The sequence below is a fragment of the Chiloscyllium plagiosum genome, unplaced genomic scaffold (genome assembly GCF_037043375.1).
Source record: "Chiloscyllium plagiosum isolate Xiang-an unplaced genomic scaffold, Cpla_swu_hap1 HiC_scaffold_14, whole genome shotgun sequence".
Taxonomy (NCBI): Eukaryota; Metazoa; Chordata; class Chondrichthyes; order Orectolobiformes; family Hemiscylliidae; genus Chiloscyllium; species Chiloscyllium plagiosum.
Window position 1 is genome coordinate 16,540,107 of NW_028270152.1, and position 21,318 is coordinate 16,561,424.

A 21,318-nucleotide genomic window follows, 5' to 3' on the forward strand; every position below is an offset into this window, starting at 1 on the left:
GATGGGTGTAAGTGTTGCAATTGTACCAGCCTCAGCAGAATTACGTATTTTCACAACATTCACTGTGAAAATGCACAACATTAACTCACCAAAGGCTCTTTCAACTTCCTAATCTCATGAACCCCTAAACTTTGAAGGAAAGACCAGCAAGCACATGGGATCACAACCCATTCCAGGTCAAACAGCATCACTTGGCTGGGAAATAAAAGAGTGTTCCTTCATCACCAGTGAAATCCTATAAATACCTTACTTAGTTGCTAAGACTGCTGAGGTTCAAGCAGTGGCATACTACAATGATCTCCAAGGCCCCAAGTTCTGGCCTAAGCAGCAACACCACGATTCCAATGAAGAATTTTAAGAAAAAAGGAAAATAAATTGATCCTGAGCAGATATTAGGAGGGATAAGCAAAACTTTCCTTTTACATTTTTCTATTATTAGAAAGGTTAATGCATTTCCTTATTTAGCTGACCATTCTCTATGCTCTCCTCACCAAAATAAACAATGTTTACATCCCACTAATCTTTGGCAAAAAGATACAGGAATACAGAACACAGCAACAGACTCCAATCCCCTTATAGAGAATTAGGTTTTAGATTTCTCCCACTTGTGCAGACATGGCATTTTATTATGGGCACACAGTTATATATTACCAAGCACTATCAAAATTTCACATTCAGTGATAATTTTTTTTCACCCCGATGTGTGGGTCTTCAACTGCTGACATTAGTAAGCTGTGCAACTATGGAAGGCATCACAGCCAAACACCACGCAAACCGTGCAAGATTCTCTGCACAATGACTGGTTGCGACAGCCACGATCAACCTACCCTTCACGAGATGCACTGCAGCCAATTGTACATACACTGCTGTCTCAATAGAGATTAGCTAAATCAAAGACAGGCTCAAACCTAGAACCGTCCTAGTCTCAAGACAGTTACCATCTCTGAGCACGCATGAAGCGCACCCCACCCCCTGAATAAAATTGGTTTATGTCACATTTACAGGAGGAGATCAGGTTCAAAAGCTTGGCACACAAATTCGGTTTTGTGAAATTCACTGCAACTCGAATATCATGTTTGAGTGATCAAATGTCAGGGTACATTGTAGCACAATAAATTTTACAATGGTGGATGATTCTGGAGTACACTAAATAACAAACACTCTAGAAACGTTGAACACTAATCAACCCAGTGCGTATAAAACATGAAAACATTTACAAGATTTACATAGGCAAGAAACTGCATTTGATGTTCCAATAGCATCAGAACCAGTTCCCTTTTTTGCGTATGGGAAACAATAAAAGCTTCCTTCATTGAGAAAATGTTATCCCCAGAGATGTGGCGTTAGCCAAGACATCAGAACTGTTTAGGATGCACCTCCTCAGTTCTATTCTTTCTCTTTGGTCTACTAATTCATAAACTATCAAAATTAATATTCACAAATCTTTGTCAGGGAAAGGAAAAAAAGTCAACGTGGCTTAAAAAAAACACAGGAAAGCCGCCATAGCCATTTCAAAATAAGGATGAATATTCAGGCTGCAGCTCTTAAATAGCATTAAATAGCTTCTCCAAAAATCGATGGAGGGGAGGCAATATGTTTAAAAAATATAGGGAAATGACACCACGTCCGAGTACCTTAACATTTCACTTTTATTAAGGACGTTTACGTGATTTTATCTGGAGGAAACCCATAATGAGAACACAGATTAAATAGTACACGTCAGACAGCTTATTTCTTTTAAAATAAATACACTAAGCCTGACCACATTTTAACACAAAAAGGCACAAAAAAACAGCTTTCAATTCCCCGCCCTTTTTAAAAGTCGAAAAATCTCAACAAAAATATGACAAGCACACCAAAAAAAAAAGACTCCGAAGCCAAAGAAAATCTAAATTTAGGGCGGTTGCCATTTTAAAATAGATTACCTCATTTTAGATGTCCTGATATTTCCGTTTTTTGAAAATACTTCTAAAACAACGTTGATCATATACTTAAAAAAATTCACAGCCAAACATCAAAGTCGTGCGAAATACGATAGCATTACAAAGACACCATGTAAAACGCTTAAAAAACTTCTGGATTATTAAAAAAAATATAAAGTTCCCCTCATAAACAGAGGCCTCCGTTTATATTGTTTCCCCTCCGAATTAAAAAGAAAACCACGAACCTTTTGCGGCAATCTAAAAAAAAAGAAATCCAAATTGAAAAGAAACAAATAACAAACAAAAACAAAAAAAGTTAAATGAAACTTCTTCCTCGCCAATTAGGAAAAGCAATACTGACCCAGCAAGGAAACAAACACTAACTTTGTAGTTGGGAGTGGGAGGGGGAGAAAAAAAAGAGGAAGGAGCTAGGGGACTGTTAGCTAACCTTTTTTTTGTAAAAAGAAATTACAACCTTTGAAAAAAACAACAATTTGAAAAAAATATATACCTCACCATTACTTTTCAAGATGCTTGTATTTTCCTTGGGTCAGCCCCCCCCAAAAAAACTCCTCCAAACACAAGATGGCGGCCGCCAGCAACAGATGATTTAAAAAAAAGAGAAAAATTGGGCAAAAAAAAATTGAAATCCAACCCAAGACTAAAACACCAGACATGCACAACATCTCACTGGTAAGAATTCAAAATTCTTATTTCAGAAACTGCTTTTTAAAGCCCTGCCAAATGAAGGTGTTCAAAAAAAAACATGTCCTGTCAATTCTAAAGAAGAACAAAAATGGTCCCCCCCCCCTCCCCAAAACAAAAGAAGGGGAGGGAGGAAGTTATGTCGATCGAAGAGGCCTTTTGGATCAATTTCTACTTCTAAAAGAAATCTGAGGAGTTCCCCAGTCACAGAGAAGGGAAGGTGACTTACCGACAAGGTTTTTTTTTTATTTCCCTCTCTATTTAACGATACGTTCTGTTGTCCTTTCTCTGGCGCCGCTTCCTTTTTCTTCTCTCTCGGTTCCAAACAGCTCAGGCTCAGACAACGCGCCCTCCAGATCAATGTGGCCACGCCTGAGGGGGTGGCAGCCACAATTCAAAGCACTACAGACAGCCCTTCGATAAAGACAAGCCTCTATTTCCTCAGCAAGCTGGTAATGGATCGTGTGAAGGACCTACACAGAGAGCACAAGAATTCAGATTAGGGTGGGGACTAGTGTCTGTGTTCTTCAAATTATGATTGTTCTTGTTAAGGCTGTGGCACTGCACTGGTTAACACATTTACAGAGAAAATTCCTCAGTGCCTGCTTTAATGACTGAGTTGCCATAAAAGCAATTTTATGCGGGCGTATTAATCACCAACATGCTACCAGAGGAAATTAACCCCCTCAGTTGGTGAAATTCATTCTGTAGCGTGGATCTGAGTCATAGACTCTTAAGGTTTCAGGTTCAATCCCAGGTCTGTGGCACTCAATGCATAAAGATTACATCCACCTCAGTGAGTGCTCTGGCAAAAATTACAAATACACCAGTCGAATGGCATTGTGCCAACTCAATGGCTGTCAAACTAAAATTTGCATTCAAAAAAGCCCTGGTCTCAGGAGGATAGAACCACTAATGTGATTATCTGATCATAGAGTTTAGAAGAGCACAAAGTGATTTCATTAAAACTCCTGAAGAGGCTTGGGGTGGATGTGGAGAAAAGTATATCTGTTATGACATATCTAGAACTAGGAGTCGCTGTTTAAAACTCAGGGGTCATCCATTTAAAACAGAGATTAGTCAATTTTTTTTCCTCCGAGGGTATAAGTCATAGAATATCTACAGAGTAGAAATATAGAAGGCAGGAGCAGAAGGAGGCCATTCAGCCCTTTGAACCTGCTCCACCATTGATCACGATCATAGCTGATAGTCCAACTTAATAGCCAAATGCTGCTTTCTCCCATAACCTTTGATCCCATTCGCCCCAAGTATATCTAACCACCTCTTGAATACATTCAATGGTTTGGCATCAACTACTTCCTGTGGTAATGAATTCCACAGGCTCACCATGGAGTCATAGAGATGTACAGCATGGAAACAGACCCTTCGGTCCAACCCGTCCATGCCGACCAGATATCCCAACCCAATCTAGTCCCACCTGCCAGCCCCCGGATCATATCTCTCCAAGTCCCTCTTATTCATATACCCATCCTAATGCCTCTTAAATGTTGCAATTGTACCAGCCTCCACCTCATCCTCTGGCAGCTCATTCCATACACGTACCACCCTCTGTGTGAAAAAGTTGCCCCTTAGGTCACTTTTATATCTTTCCCCTCTCACCCTAAACCTATGCCCTCTCATTCTAGACTCCCTGACCCCAGGGAAAAGACTTTGTCTATTTACCCTATGCCCCTCATAATTTTGTAAACTTCTATAAGGTCACCGACGCTCCAGGGAAAACAGGCCCAGCCTGTTCAGCCTCTCCCAATAGCTCAAATCTCTAACCCTGGCAACATCTTTGTAAATCTTTTCTGAAACCTTTCAAGTTTCACAACATCTTTCCGATAGGAAGGAGACCAGAATTGCACGCAATATTCCAACAGTGGCCTAACCAATGTCCTGTACAGCCGCAACATGACCTCCCAACCCCTGTACTCAATACTCTGACCAATAAATAAAAGCATACCAAACGCCTTCTTCACTGTCCTATCTACCTGCAACTCCACTTTCAAGGAGCTAGGAACCTGCATTCCAAGGTGTCTTCATTCAGCAACACTCCCTAGGACCTTGCCATTCAGTGTATAGGTCCTGCTAAGATTTGCTTTCCCAAAATGCAGCACCTCACATTTATCTGAATTAAACTACATCTGCCACTTCTCGGCCCATTGGCCCATCTGGTCAAGATCCTGTTGTAATCTGAGGTAACCCTTTTCGCTGTCCACTACACCTCCAATTTTGATATAATCTGCAAATTTACGAACTGTACCTCATTTGCTCGCATCCAAATTATTTATGTAAATGACAAAAAGTAAACGACCCAGCACCGATCCTTGTGGCACTCCACTGGTCACAGGCCTCCGGTCGAAAAACAACCCTCCACCACCACCATCTGTCTTCTACCTTTGAGCCAGTTCTGTATCCAAATATCTCGTTCTCCCTGTATTCCGTGAGATCTAACCTTGCTCACCAATCTCCCATAGGGAACCTTGTCGAACGCCTTACTGAAGTCCATATAGATCACATCTACCGCGCTGCCTTCATCAATCCTCTTTGTTACATCCTCAAAAAACTCAATCAAGTTTGTGAGACATGATTTCCCATGCACAAAGCCATGGTGACTATCCCTAATCAGTCCTTGCCTTTCCAAATATATGTACCTCCTGTCCCTCAGGATTCTCTCCAACAACTTGCCCACCACCAACATCAGGCTCACTGGTCTATAGTTCCCTGACTTGTCCTTACCACCCTTCTTAAACGGTGGCAACACGGTAGCCAACCTCCAGTTTTCCGGCATCTCACCTGTGACTATCGATTCTACAAATATCTCAGCAAGAGGCCAAGCAATCACTTCTCTAGCTTCCCACAGAGTTTTCGGGTTCACCTGATCAGGTCCTGGGGATTTATCCACCTTTATCCCTTTTTTGACATCCAGCATTTCCTCCTCTGTAATTTGGACATTTTGCAAGATGTCACCATCTATTTCCCTAAAGTCTATATCTTCCATATTCTTTTCCACAGTAAGTACTGATGCAAAACGCTCGTTTAGTATCTCCCCCATTTTCTGCAGCTCCACACAAAGGCCGCCTTGCTGATCTTTGAGGAGCCCTATTTTCTCCCTAGTTATCCTTTTATCCTTAACGTATTTGTAAAAACCCTTTGGATTCTCCTTAATTCTATTTGCCAAAGCTATCTCATGTCCCCTTTTTTTCCTCCTAATTTCCCTCTTAAGTATACTCCTACTGCCTTTATACTCTAAGGATTCACTCGATCTGTCCTGTCTATACCTTACATATGCTTCCTTCTTTTTCTTAACCAAACCGTCAATTTCTTTAGTCTTCCAGCATTCCCTATACCTACCAACCTTTCCTTTCACCCTAACAGGAATATACTTTTCCTGGATTCTCGTTATCTCTTTTCTGAAGGCTTCCCATTTTCCAGCCGTACCTTTACCTGCGAACATCTGCCTGCAATCAGCTTTTGAAAGTTCCAACACTGTCCTCATGACCTGTCCTACCTGCCAATCTCCTTTCCCATCTATCCGCTCCACCCTCCCCTCTGACTTATCACCTCCATTCCTACCCCCATTCACCTATTGTACTCTTTGCTACCTTCTCCCCAGCGCTACCCCCCCCCCCACCCCCATTTATCTCTCTACCCTGGAGGCTTCCAGCCTCTATTCCTGATGAAGGGCTTTTGCCCGAAACGTCGATTTTCCTACTCCTCGTATGCTGCCTGACCTGCTGTGCTTTTCCAGCTTCACTCTGATCTAAACTCTTGTTTCCAGCATCTGCAGTCCTTACTTTTGCCCTTTCGAAAGTTCTTGCCGAATACCGTCAGAATTGGCCTTTCTCCAGTTTAGAACTTCAACTTTTAGATCTTGTCTATCCTTTTCCATCACTATTTTAAGTCTAATAGAATTATGGTCGCTGGCCCCAAAGTGCTCTCCGACTGACACCTCAGTCACCTGCCCTGCCTTATTTCCCAAGAGTAGGTCAAGTTTTGCACCTTCTGTAGTGGGTACATCCAGATACTGAATCAGAAAATATTCTTGTATGCAATTAACAAATCCCTCTCCATCTAAACCCTTAACACTATGGCAGTCCCAGTCTATGTTTGGAAAGTTAAATTCCCCTACCATAACCACCATATTATTGTTAGAAATAACTGAGATCTCCTCACAATTTGTTTCTCCCTCTGACTATTAGGGGTTCTATAATACAATCCCAATAAGGTGATCATTCCTTTCTTGTTTCTCAGTTCCACCTAAATACTTCCCTGGATGTATTTCCAGGAATATCCTCCCTCAACACAGCTGTAATGCTATCCCTTATCAAAAATGCCACTCCCCCTCCTCTCTTGCCTCCCTTTCTATCCTTCCTATAGCATTTGTATCCTGGAACATTAAGCTGCCAGTCCTGCCCATCCCTGAGCCATGTTTTTGTAATTGCTATGATATCCCAGTCCCATGTTCCTAACCATGCTCTGAGTTCATTTGCCTTCCCTGTTAGGCCCCTTGCATTGAAATAAATGCAGTATAATTTATTAATCCTACCTTGTCCCTGCCTGCCCTGAATGTTTGACTCGCTTCTGTTCTCAACTGTATCAGTCTCAGATTGACCTCTTTCCTTACTATCTCCTGGGTCCCACCCCCTCCACCTTACTAGTTTAAATCCTCCTCAGCAGCTCCAGCAAACTTTCCTGCCAGTATATTAGTCCCCTTCCAATTTAGGTGCAATCTGTCCTTCTTGTACAGGTCACTTCTACCCCGAAAGAGATTCCAATGATCCAAAAATGTGAATCCTACTTCCATACACCAGCTCCTCAGCCGTGCATTCATCTGCTGTATCCTTCCATTCCTGCCCTCACTAGCTCATTGCACTGGGAGTAATCCAGATATTACTACACTTGAGGATCTCCTTTTTATATTCATGTTGCGGTTGTATAAGACTCTGGTGCGGCCGCATCTGGAGTATAGTGTGCAGTTTTGGTCGCCATACTATAGGAAGGATGTGGAGGCACTGGAACGGGTGCAGAGGAGGTTTACCAGGATGTTGCCTGGTATGGTAGAAAGATCGTATGAGGAAAGGCTGAGGCACTTGGGGTTGTTTTCATTGGAGAAAAGAAGGTTTAGGGGTGACTTGATAGAGGTGTACAAGATGATTAGGGGTTTAGATAGGGTCGACAGTGAGAATCTTTTTCCACGTATGGAGTCAGCTATTACAAGGGGGCATAGCTTTAAATTAAGGGGGGGTAGGTATAGGACAGATGTTAGGGGTAGGTTCTTTACTCAGCGAGTCGGGAGTTCATGGAATGCCCTGCCAGTAGCAGTGGTGGACTCTCCCTCATTATGGGCATTTAAGCGGGCATTGGATAGGCATATGGAGGATAGTGGGCTAGTGTAGGTTAGGTGGGCTTGGATCGGCGCAACATCGAGGGCCGAAGGTCCTGTACTGTGCTGTATTCTTCTATGTTCTATGTTCTATGTTCTATGCCTAAGTCTCTGTAATCTCCCTTCTGGGTGAAGAAATGTCTCCTCATCTCTGCCCTTAATGGTCTATCCCGAATCCTCAGACTAAGACTCCTGGTTCTGGACACACACCAACAGTAACATCCTCCCTGCATCTACCCTGTCTCGTCCTGTTCAGATTTTAAAAGTCTCAATGAGATTCCCTCCCTCATTCGTCTGATAACTCTAGTGAAAACAACCCTAACCTAGTCAATCTCTCCTTGTACATCAGTCCCACCAGGGAATGTGGATTTGATATTACAACCAAATCAACATTCAACCTTAATGAATGGCAGAGCTGGCTCAAAGGGCTGAAAAGCGTACTCCTGCTCCTTAATTTGTATATTCACATGTATGTAGCTAGCTAGCAAACCACTCAGTTGTATCAAACCATTGAAAGGTCCCCAAAAGAAAATCCTGGACAGACTAACTTGCACTAACCTAGGCACCTGATACGAAAACGGCAAGCTCAGCCCCATTGGTCTTGCGGAGTACTCCTCATCAATATCTGGAGGCCAGTGCTGACTCACAGACTAGTCAAGTAACAACCTGACATAGTCACAGAAATCTATCTTACACACAGTGTCACAGACAACAACATCACTGTCCCTGAGTATATCTTGTCCCATTCGCATAACAGACCCAGCAGAGGCAGTGGCACAGTGGTATATGCAGTTGGGAGATAGCTACCCTGGAAGTCATAGAGATGTACAGCATGGAAACAGACCCTTCGGTCCAACCCGCCCATGCCGACCAGATATCCCAACTCAATCTGGTCCCACCTGCCAGCACCCGGCCCATATCCCTCAAAACCCTTCCTATTCATATACCCATCCAAATGCTTCTTAAATGTTGCAATTGTACCAGCCTCCACCACATCCTCTGGCAGCTCATTCCATACATGTACCACCCTCTGCGTGAAAACGTTGCCCCTTAGGTCTCTTCTATATCTTTCCCCTCTCACCCTAAACCTATGCCCTCTCATTTTGGACTCCCCGACCCCAGGGAAAAGACTTTGCCTATTTACCCTATCCATGCCCCTCATAATTTTGTAAACCTCTATAAGGTCACCCCTCAGCCTCCGACGCTCCAGGGAAAACAGCCCCAGCCTGTTCAGCCTCTCCCTGTAGCTCAGATCGTCCAATCCTTGCAACATCCTTGTAAATCTTTTCTGAACCCTTTCAAGTTTCACAACATCTTTCCGATAGGAAGGAGACCAGAGTTGCACACAATATTCCAACAGTGGCCTAACCAATGTCCTGTATAGCTGCAACATGACCTCCCAACTCCTGTACTCAATACTCTGACCAAGTCCTCAACATTCATTCCAGATCACATGAACTTTCATTGAATCAGATCATATATGAGGAAAGAAACCTTCTGCTGGTAACCTGGGAGGTAGTGACATAGAAGTAATGTCGCAGGACTAGTAATTTAGAATGGGCAAAGGTGAGGACTGCAGATGCTGGAAATCAGAGTCTGGATTAGAGTGGTGCTGGAAAAGCACAGCAAGTCAGGCAGCTTCCAAGGAGCAGGAAAAATCGACGTTTCAGGCAAAAAACCCTTCATCATGAATCAAGGGCTTTTGCCCGAAACGTTGACTTTCCTGCTCCTCGGATGCTGGCTGACCTGCTGTACTTTCCAGCACCACTCTAATCTAGTAATTTAGAATCCCAGGTTCATGTTCTGGGGATATTGGTTTGGACCTCACAATGGCAAATATTGAAATTTGAAATCAATTAGCAGACAGCTGGAACAACATACTGGCTAATGTTAATAATAACCTGCCTGTTAATGCTCAGTTTAGGTTCCAGCAGAGCAACTCAGCTCCTAACCTTATTATAAACTTCATGGTGTAGAAAATTCCACAGGTCTCATCAAAAGACACTACCTGAGTTTCTACACGAGACTTCAACTATATATTCATGCCAGCACCAGAGCACTTATTTCCAACTCTGTAATATCACTCAACTCTGCCCTTGCTTCAGCTCACATGCAGCTGACACTCTAATCCATCTCCTTGTTACTTAGAAGCGTAATTATACTTGCACTCTCCTTGGTGGCCTTCACATTCTACCATCTACTGCCCATATCGTAATGTACATCAAGTCCCAATCATCCATCCCCCCACTGTGTTCATTGACATACTTTGGTTCCAGGTTAGACAATGCATTGATTTTAAAGTCCTCATCAATGTTTTCAAATCATCTCATATTTTCTGCTGCTCTTCCAACTCTGTAATTCTCTGAGATACCTGAGTTGTCTTTTTCAGCATCTCCAATTTTAATTGCTCCACTATTAAAAACTATCCCTTCAGCTGCCAAGGCTGCAAACTCAAATTCCTTTCCTTAGTTTATTGGCCTCCTCATCTTTCTTTCCTCCTTTGAAATACTGTATTCCTTAAAACCAATTAGCTTTTGGTTATCTGCCACCTTGGCATCAAGTTTTGTTTTGCAGTGCTCCACTGAAGCTCCCTGATTGAAGATGCTGATATTGGATAACTTAAGGAATTGATCAGAAAACTCTGGAAATCAGGCTAATGATCATTTATTTTATGCATAAGCAGAGTGGGCCAGTCTCATCATTGTGAAGTGTAAAGCTAATTCTGGTAGGTTAAAAACACCTCCAAGCTTTATATAAATTACTATAGCACACATAATACATGATCTACTACTTTCTTATGGTTTTCACAGACATTGTCTCCATTTTACCTTCAACCAGGCTCTATCTTGCTAGTAATACAGAAGGTGCACTACTTGTGGTCCACTTTGCTTTTACAATATGACTGAAAATTTAATCCTTAACAAACTTAAACTGATTCACCCTCTTTGGTGCTATATAAATACAAGATGTTGTTTTGAGAAAAAGTTCAGTTATGAGATAAAGGCTCTGTGACTCCAAACTTTATAAATGGATGCCTGCACTTTCAATTTTTGGTGGAGGTGGGAGAAGGAGGAGTGAGGGATGGTCTGGTCTTGGAGCTGAACTGTGTGACCCAGGAAAAACCTAAGAGGGTTGCCAGTTCCTGAGACCGGCTGGGCAGAAAGTTCAATATTTAAAAATGAAGATTAAAAAATTCAACATTCCTCCTGCTCACTCCTCCTCACCCTCACAAACTCCACACGCCCCATCCATACCATCCAACACCCCTCTATCCATCATATATCATATACATCCTGTACCAACCAGTAACAATCTACTCACATTCCCCACCTACCCCCATTCCTTGGCTCCTCGCACTCCCTGTGCCCCCTATGCCCACTTACACATCTATATGGCCCTTTATAGCCCCAATGCTACCCTATGCCTAACCACCCATTTTGCATGGCCAGCAAAAATATCCTGATCATTTAAATCACTATCTGCCTCTGGGAACTTTGCATGCTTGAAGTCAACTCCACTGCCACCCTTGCGGAAATGTGTTACCCCCCGATTTGAGGTGGGACTCCTAATTTTGTCCATTTTTTGCTGTATCAGATATGTTTCCTGACAGTCCAGAAATCCGGGCCATTCAATTTTACAAGGCCTGAATGTCCCCAGGCTAGAAAGGAAAGAAAGTCAACCCTTGTTCCCTTCCTGTTGTAATTATACTCGAAAGAGTACAGAAGAGATTTACAATGGTGTTGGAGGGACTGGAAAAATACAGCTTTGAGAGAAGATTGTATTGGTTGGGGTTGTACTGCTTCAAACAGAGGAGACGTTTGATTGAAATGTACAACATTGTGAGAGGCCTAGGTAAAGTGAATGGAAGAGGTTTGTTTACTTTAGCATGACTAGGGAGCATAGATCTTAAAGTGATTGGTTGAAAGATTAGATGGGGTGGTAAGGAAATATCTTTTCATGGAGAGGGTAGTTGGATTCTATAATTCAGAACTTCTGTAACAGCCCCAAAGGGTAGCAGAGGCAGCAACCCTCAATGTTTAAAATTGTGTCCATTTTTACAGCTGTAGGGCTGTAGCCTGTAGGACTCTTGATCAATTTCTGGAAAATTGGATTAGGTTTTGTGGCCTTGTTTTTCAGCTAGCACAGATGCAGTGTGCCAAGTGGCCTGTTTCTTTCTGTGTCATAAATTTTCTATGATTCTGTGAATTCTTTCATGTTTGCCTTCAAGGGCACATGAGACTCAGTTTAACAAATCAAACAGAATGTGGAATTATATTATTAAAAGAAATGAATTTTAGGTATCCACATAGAGTTATGCTCAAGCTGCAACTTGGTTTTCAGTTCTGATCTTTGATACAAAGCCAGCATTTAAGTCCTGGAAATAAAATGAAGGATGGTCACAGATCTTTCCATTAAGGGAGCACAATTAACTGCTAAGTTCAGGACTAATGTCAGGGAGCATGTTTTTATGTAAAGTATAGTGCTGGGTAGAAAAAGAACAGCAAAATCTTTAGACTAATTCAAGAAACACTTTTATCTTTTTATCCAATTTCAATCTCTATATCGTGATATCAGTAAGAGCTACTTGCATTTATCAAATGTCTTTATCCCCAAAAATACCTGAAGGTATGTCACAACTGCCAAACAAACCGAAAGTGAAGTGGTACATTAATCTTCATTGTAAAGTTATTGGCTTTGAACAGCATAGGGACCAAAATGAATCCATGTTTTGGTGGAGTCAGAGGGCATTGCTGAGGTATTATATGTGCCTTGTGAGGAAAAGGACTTTACCAAAGCCACGATGAACAAGAAAGTCACCAGAATATTGAAAGATGTCACAAATGGATTAAAAACAATTTTTATACATCTGTGTTGTAAGCACATTAATCAGTGCAACAAAGATGGCTATTATACTTATACTATGTGACTTATTTTTTTACAAGGGATATGGGCACAGCTAAGTAAAGCTGGCATTTTTAACCTATCCCAAATAACTTTTGTACTGATATTTTCTCTAGGCTATTTCAGAGGGCAGTTAAGAATCAACTGTATTTCAATGGGTCTAGAATCACGGGCCAGGTAGAGTAAAGATGACAGATTTCCTTTCCCAATGGATATCAATGAATTAATCACCATTAGACTAGCTTTCTTTTAATTCCTCATTTCATTGAATGCAAAAATTCACCAGCTGCCATTGCAGGATTATGCACTTTATCTCCAGAACATTAGCCAGGCTCTGTGGATTACTCATCCAGTGACAATTCCACACTGCCACACTTAGCAATACACTTTCTGTTATGTATGTTCGCCAAGATGGGAAGTTGATGTGCAAGTGTTTCATCCTCTGGTGACATCTTCACTGCTTTGGAGCCTCCTGTGAAGTGCTGCTGTACTGTATCTACTGGAATTTATTTGGTTCAGTTTCTGCTGCTTCTGGTACTGGTTCATGTTGTCCGTTGTAGTGGCCAGTATATACGTTCTAGGTCTATGTGCTTGTTGATTGAGTCTGTGGATGAGTGCCATGCTTCTAGGAATTCTCTGGCTGTCCTCTGTTTGGCTTGTCCTATGACCACAGATGACAGAGACCATAAATTCGACTTGGACAACACAACGATCATAGGACAAGAAGGTATTTCATTATTTGTCACTTCAACTTAGATGTTATGATCCCAGTTGATGTTACTATTAGAGATGTCTGATGCCAGACTGAAATCCAGCTTGATAGATCACAGATTTGGCTTCAACAATAAAACAGAGGTTTGTTACACAAAAGTGATAAAGATAAAATAAAGCAAACAAAGGTATTTGCATATTTGAACAACGTTAAAGATTTTGAAATGCACGACAGAACAAAATCCCATTTATCCCAACACCATCACTTTACAGTACTCAAATACCAAGTGGAGTTCCCTTCTCTATCACATCCATAAGTTTACTTTAACTGTTTCTTTTAGTTCCTGGTTTTGATGATTCACGCAATGAAATTTAATGAGGCTCAAATAACCCATTCAGGTTTCTAACCAAACACCTCTGGTCTGGAATTTTCAAAGTAAAATCTTTATACTGGGGTAATCTATTCCCTAACTGTTTTTAATTAACTTCTTTCAGCTTTATCTTCTGCGAACTGAAGCCTATAGCTTTCCAATCAATGGGCTTATCCTAAAGTAAAAGCAAGATAATATCTTAAGGTTTGCTGTCTCTGATCATAAAACATTCACAATACAACAAACTCTCATCATCATTTCAGGAGAATTCCAATCACCTGCTCTATGCCTCACTAATTCAAAGTCAGAAGTCACACGACACCAACATAGAGTCGTAGAGTCATAGAGGTGTACAGCACGGAAACAGACTCTTTGGTCCAATTCATTCATGATGACCAGATATCCCAACCTAATCTCGTCCCATTTGCCAGCACTTGAATTGAATTGAGTTGAATTGTATTGAATTTATTGTCACGTGTAACAAGACACAGTGAAAAGCTGTCTTGTGAGCAACACAGGCAGATCACAGAGTTAAGTAACATAATAGTAAGTAATAGGTAAACAGCGGCAAAAAACAAAAACACAGATAAAGGTGAATGTTAAGAGTTTGTGAGTACATGCAGTCGGGTAGAAACTGTTATGAAACCGGCTGGTGCGTGTGTTCAGGCTTCTGTACCTTCTGCCTGATGAGAGAGGTTTTAGAAAAACATTGTCAGGCTGGGATGGATCTTTGAGAATGCTGGCAGCCTTTCTTTGACAGCAGGCCTGGTAGATGGATTCTATAGATGGGAGGTTGGCCTTTGTGATTGTCCGGGCCGAGTTCACTACTCTTTGTAACCATCTCCGATCCTGAATGGTACAGTTGCCATCCCAGGTAGTGATACATCCAGACAGAATGCTCTCGATGGTGCACCTATAAAAATTGGCAAGAGTATTCGCCATCATGCCAAATTTCCGCAACTGCCTGAGGAAGAAGAGACATTGTTGGGCCTTTGTAACTAGTGCGTTCACATGAAGAATCCAAGAAAGCTTGTTGTGGATGACCGCTCCCTGGAGCTTGACACTCTCCACTCGCTCCACTCTGTGCTGTTAATGTGTAGGGGGAACATGAGTAACATCCCGCCGAAAGTCAAAATGAGTTCCTTGGTTTTGCTGGCATTGAGAGCTAGGCTGATCTCAGTGCACAATTTTTTCAGGTCTTCCATCTCCCGTCTGTAGACTGTTTCGTCGCCATTTGAGATTAGACCGACTATGGTGGTGTCATCAGCAAACTTGTAAATGGCTGGTATTTGTCGACGCAGTCATGGGTATACAGTGAGCACAGTAGGGGGCTGAGTACGTACCTCTGGGGGGCTCCAGTGTTGAGTGTTAGTAACACTTGAAAGTTAGTAACACTTGACTCATAGCCTTCTTAAACCCTTCCTATTCATATACCCATTCAGATGCCTTTTAAATGTTGCAATTGTACCAGCTTCCACTACTTCCTCTGGTAGAACATTCCATACATGCACCACCCTCTGCGAGAAAACTTGCCCCTTAGGTCCATGCCGTCTAGTTCTGGACTCCCCCACCCCCTGGGAAAAGACTTTGTCTATTTATCCTATCCTTGCTCCTCATGATTTTATAAACCTCTATGAGGTCACCCCTTAGCCTCCGATGCTCCAGGGAAAACAGCCCCAACCTATTCAGCCTCTCCCTATAGCTCAAATCCTCCAACCCTGCCAACATCCTTGTAAATCTTTTCTGAAACTTGTCAAATTTCACAACAGTTATGGTCCAACAAGTTTATTTGAAATCACAAGCTTTCAAAGCACTGCTCATTCATCAGTGAAGTGTAGAGAGTGTCAAGAGGCCAAGGTAATGTCCTGGGTACCCGGGTTCAAATCCTGCCATGGCAGATGGTAGAATTTGAATTCAGTAAAAATCTGGAATTAAGAGTCTAATAATGACCATGAATCCATTATTGATTGTTGGAAAAACTTATCTGGTTTACTAATGTCTTTGAGGGAAGGAAACTGCCATCCTTAACTGGTCTGGTTGACGTGTGACTCCAGACCCACAGGAATGTGGTTGACTCTTAACTGCACTCTGGGCAGTAAGGGATGGGCAATAAATGATGCCCCAGTCAGTGGTGCTCTCATCCTGTGAATGAATTATAAGATTGAATAATCTCTTTATCCTTTTTGATTAAAATTCTCTTTTTTGTTTGCAAGTTTGCCTGTGTAAGGGAGTATTTCCCCTCCATCGCTATGTTTAAGTGTGTATGAAAGAAACCCTACTTCTCGTTTAAATTTATAACATTGTGTTTGCACTCCTTACAAAGTCAGAATCAACAAACAGAGGGAGTGGGGAAATATGCTACCACTGTTTAAGCATGGTTAGAAATTAAATCTCAATCTGCTAAAAGACAGGTGGTGAGAATAGGGAGAGGCAATCACGTTAAAAGTCACAATCTGTCTGTAACAGAGATAAAAATAGGTACAGAGGATGTTCCATAGAGACTGTCAGTATTCTAAGATATTAGCGGAGTAGGACTCCTCAGCCGAAACTCATCTACTCTGTCCGTTTCTTTTTATTCCCCTTTTTAAATTTTTTTGTGTAATTTCCCTTCTTCTCAGCAATGTCCTGAACTTCCAGCCTCAGTGTGGACTTGAACTCATGGACTCAGTGTGGACTCGGACTCTCAGCTTCAGCATGGACGTGGCATGCTGATCTCTCAACCTGTCATAGTAACCTCTTGGCCCAGCATGGCAGTCTCTTGGCATGGCATGGCGGCCTCGCTTCCCGGCGTGGTGGTCTCCCGAAGCAATGTGGTGGTTTCCCAGCCTGGCCATCTCCCGGCCTAGTGTGGATGTCTCTTGGCAGCCCACTGTAGCAGTCTTTCAGCCTGGCCTGGCCTGGCCTCAGCATGGACATCCAGCCTCAAGATGATTCCACAGCAGTCTCCTGGACTCAAGAGCCTCAAGTTGAAGCCCGACATGGTCTGGAGTCAAGGCCCGGCACAGACTGGAGAATAGGTGCCTGTGTGCACTGGGTTGGAAGGACTGTTATTCTGAACTTTTAATTTTTTTTCTAATTTCTTTTGCTGGAAGAATTTGTAGTCAAGAATCTATAACTAGTTACCTTTGTACCTAAGATGGCACAGTGAGTAAACTTTTCACTGTACTCATTTGAGTGCATGTGACAATAAATCTAATTCTAATTCCACTCAAAGTGAGTAAGTAAACCAGTCCAGAGGGGATGCACTTTAGGATGCTGAATGGGGTAGGTTTTAATAGGTCCTGACCACAACCTTCCAAACCTCCTTAGTTACAGGAGTTGTACCAGGCAGGTGCCATTTGAATTTAAAACTTCTATCAAGAGGGAGGGACACTACCACTGCACCACAAGATACTCTTTATAATTGTTATACCCTTGTACAAAAAAGAAGGATAAACCTGGAATTATAGACTTGTCAGTTTAACATTGGTGGTGGAGGAAGCATTTAGAAACAACAACTAGAGATAACCAGCAGTCCTTTTGACAAACAAACTAATAAATAGTGGCGATTTTGATCTTATAAGGTCAAATCATGTTTGACTAATTTGATTGTTTACGTCATGAATAAAGATGTTTGATAAAGTGCCACATATTAAGTTTGTTAGCCAAATTTAAGTCTGTAATAAATGGGCCAGTAGTAGCATTGATACAAAATTAGCAAAGAGATAGAAATCAGAGATGCCCCACCAGGGATGTCTAAACTGTTAAAGCTCATTTAAAAGGAGTAGGCCCTATCTTCTGCATAAAAACTGACATTTTCCTAGTTACCATCAGTTCTGAGGAAGGGTCACCGGACCTGACACATTAACTCTGATTTCTCTTCACAGATGCTGCCAGACCTGCCGAGCTTTTGCAGCAACTTCTATTTTTGTATCTCATTGACAGCATCCACAGTTCTTTCAGTTTTTCTTATGGGTGTGGTATTCAGATAGCCAGGTAATGAAGGGTCGAACTGAAATGTAATCTTTATACAATTATAAACGTTTGTTTCTGGAAACACACAAAAACATGCACTTCCGAATCTAACAACCATGTTTTCAATTTGCTCAGCACCTGAATACAATTAAATACTAAATTAATATACAATTAACAACCAAGACCATTGCTATTTTTCATGTGCATTAATGACTTGCGTTGCAAAAAATGTAATTTCTAAGATAATAATCAGATGGCAGGTCTATTTCTTACTCTTAATTTGCTGACAACACAGAGACATCAAATTAGTAACTCAGATCCCTAGGCTAACCCCCTGGATTTGAATCCCACCATGGCGGCGAGTGAAACTTGAATTCAATGGAATAAAAAGCCACTCTCGTGATAGCCATGTAACCGCTGTCAATTAGAGTTATCGAGATGTACAGCATGGAAACAGACCCTTTGGTCCAACTCGTCCATGCCAATCAGATATTCCAACCCAATCTAGTCCCACCTGCCAACACCTGGCCCATATCCTTCCAAACCCTTCCTGTTCATATACCCATCCAGATGACTTTTAAATGTTACAATTGTAATAGCCTCCACCACTTCCTCTGGCAGCTCATTCCATACACGTACCACCCTCTGAGTGAAAATGTTGCCCCTTAGGTCTCTTTTATATCTTTCCCCTCTCACCCTAAACCCTTCATCTTCCTTTAGGAAAGGAAATCGCCAATCCTTACCTTGCCTGGCCAAATGTGAGTATTCCCATTGCCTGACAATTTTTTTCCTGTTAAGTGCTTATTCATATTACTTTTGAAATTATTGACTCTGCTTCCACCACTGGCTTTGAAAAAGGCAGATGCTTTTAGTTCTGTGCCTGCTTCTGGATCTAAATAGGCAGTAGATTCTGACACAAGCATTAGCCAAATAATTGGAGAGAATTATCAGTTTAACTGCTGATCTGGCCTAATTTAACAAAATTGAATACATATTTTATAAGGGATCTTGTGTGCAGTGGTAATGTCCATATCTTTGATCCAGGAGGCCTGACATCAAGTTCCACCTTCTCCAGAGTTGTGTAATGACATCTCTGAACAGGTTGATTAGAAAATATTAAAACCTTATTTAATTTGACCTATTTTATCAAGTTTCTGGTCTGCTTTCCTAAACATCTTGGGTAGCTTGATATTTGATAACCTCTCTGTAGGTGCATTGGAATTGTATTAAAGGCACCATATAGATGCAAATTATTGTTGGTCAGTGATCTAAAGACAACAGTCTTGCTAACTCTCATCAGCTATTTTCTCAGGTTTTTAATCAGCTTAATCATTTTAAATTATTCACTTGATAGACTACATATTGATTTAGCTAGCTAAATTAAATAAAACCTATAAGCTAATTAAAAATTGGACAAATAGCCGGTAATGAATTAGTAGATGACAATATAAGAAATGTGATGTTGGTGGATGGACTGCAGATGTACAGTCACTTCCTGCTTACCCAGTTATCTTGTGAGATTAAGTCACTTCTGAGAAACCTAGTAAATAATTTCTAGTTACTGAGTCAATATTTATGGACACCATACTTGTTCACGTATGATTCCCAGTGTGCTCAGTTATGAAAGAAACCAAGTGTTCCATGGAGGGAAATTATTTACAACTTTAAGCTAAAGTCCTGTATCATAGGGCACCTGTATAGGGTCAGGCAATTAAACTCAACACTGCAGCACACACCCTTCAACAAGGAAATAGCTCAGCCTAAACCCAGCCTCTTGTTTAAACAGTGGAGCTAACATGAGGAAATCCAGAGTTTATTCGAGGAACAAATCAGCCAAAGTTCGCTTGTGAGATATGCCTATTTCATTCAGGTTTCACAAAAAGGGGCATTTACTGACATGGTCTCAATACTTACTGCTGGTGGAAATTTCACTAATTTGTGCTTTGAAAGTAAATTAATTCTACTTTGTGCTGAACGAGGCCAGATTTAAGAGGGAGAGAAACTAACTAACGTTTGCAATTATATTTGTTCAGACTTCATACTTTATCCCCTGAAACTGTGAACATTAAGTGAACAACTCTTAATGTCTCTACAATGCATTTAACAGTTACACCGTAAAAGCTACTTATTGTGTACTATGGCTCAAGCTGTGTGATCTTTATTTCAAATTTTGCTAAACCTGCAAACAAAGAATTATAACAGCATTAGGGTGCACTGCTAATTTCTTTCTGGCACACAGTACAGTCTTGGCATTCTCTTCAGACTTTTCTGCAGGATTGAAGGGTCTGTTTCTGTGCTGTATATCTCTATGACTCCGTGACTTTACATGTCATCCAAGTAGTAAAAAGTAATTTTAAAAAACGTTGAACTCTGTACTCCAATCTCTCTTCCTCCATCTGTTCACCATTGACCAAGCTTTTATTCATCTATTATAGTTTCCCTAAGTGATTGAACAAGTTTTATTTATTCTATTAAGCATTTTGTGTGGTTTGATATTATGCAAGCCCAATATAAATGTAAGTTGTTAGAGTTGACTTGCTCATCTCCGATTCCTACTCCTTTTGTGACAAAGACAAACAACCCACTCCCTCCTACTAATTGCTTTCTGTACTGTTTATTGCAGTTAACTTTTTATTCTTGGCAATTTGTGAAGAAAAATCCCAGAATCCCTCTGAATCCCAAGATTTACTTGTTTCTTACCTTTTGAAATATATTTTGCTCTTCCATTCTTTATTACAGAGGCAATTTTACATTTTCCTACTTTATATTCCATCTGTCACTTTCTTACCCAATCATTTAACTCGCCTATGTTCCTCTGATACCTCTTTACCTTCTCTGTCACTTCATGCTTTCATTAAATAATTTATAGTGTTTGCAATCTAAACTCCTGAACTAGTGCCAAGTCGATTGTCTGACAAAGACCACCATTCTCCCCTCAATTAATGTCATCTGCCTCTTCATTTGCCTCAACCCTTTTGCACCTGAAATTGTCTTCCTTGCCTTTCTTACCTTAAGACTAAATCATCACTGGCTAGTCTCTCATCTCTACTTTCCACAAATTTAAGCTTATCCAAAACTACTACCCCCATCATCGGTCGCAGCAAGTTCTCTTCACTTATTACCCGTTGTCCACTGATGTACCTTGGCTTCTGGTACTTGAAAAATCCCTTTCTTGTATACAAATCTGTCTGTGGTCTTGCCCATCTCTATCTCTAATCTGTTCCTGCCTTGCAACTATCCAAGCATCGTGCATTCTTTTGATTATCACTTTTCCCACTATTAAGAACTACATTTTAGCTCTTAGGCCTCTGAATTGTTCCCCCTAAATCTTTTGTACCGCTTTCATCTTTTAAAATGCTCCTTA

The 21,318-nt window shown here is 41.3% G+C and overlaps 1 protein-coding gene and 1 long non-coding RNA gene across 2 annotated transcripts in view; one reads left to right on the forward strand and one right to left on the reverse strand.

Moving 5' to 3' along the window:
• Positions 1-3,330, reverse strand: part of LOC122558846 (transforming protein RhoA) — a 53,930-nt gene extending 50,600 nt beyond the window's left edge. Inside the window, exon 1 of the mRNA XM_087994092.1 lies at positions 2,857-3,330. The gene's annotated coding sequence lies outside the window, so the exon portion shown is untranslated. The remainder of the gene's footprint in view (positions 1-2,856) is intronic.
• LOC148147926 (uncharacterized) lies at positions 2,513-20,094 on the forward strand. The gene is made up of 2 exons (XR_015759365.1): positions 2,513-2,615; positions 16,619-20,094. It is a non-coding gene; the product is annotated as an uncharacterized LOC148147926 (long non-coding RNA).
• The last annotated feature ends 1,224 nt before the right edge of the window (positions 20,095-21,318 follow it).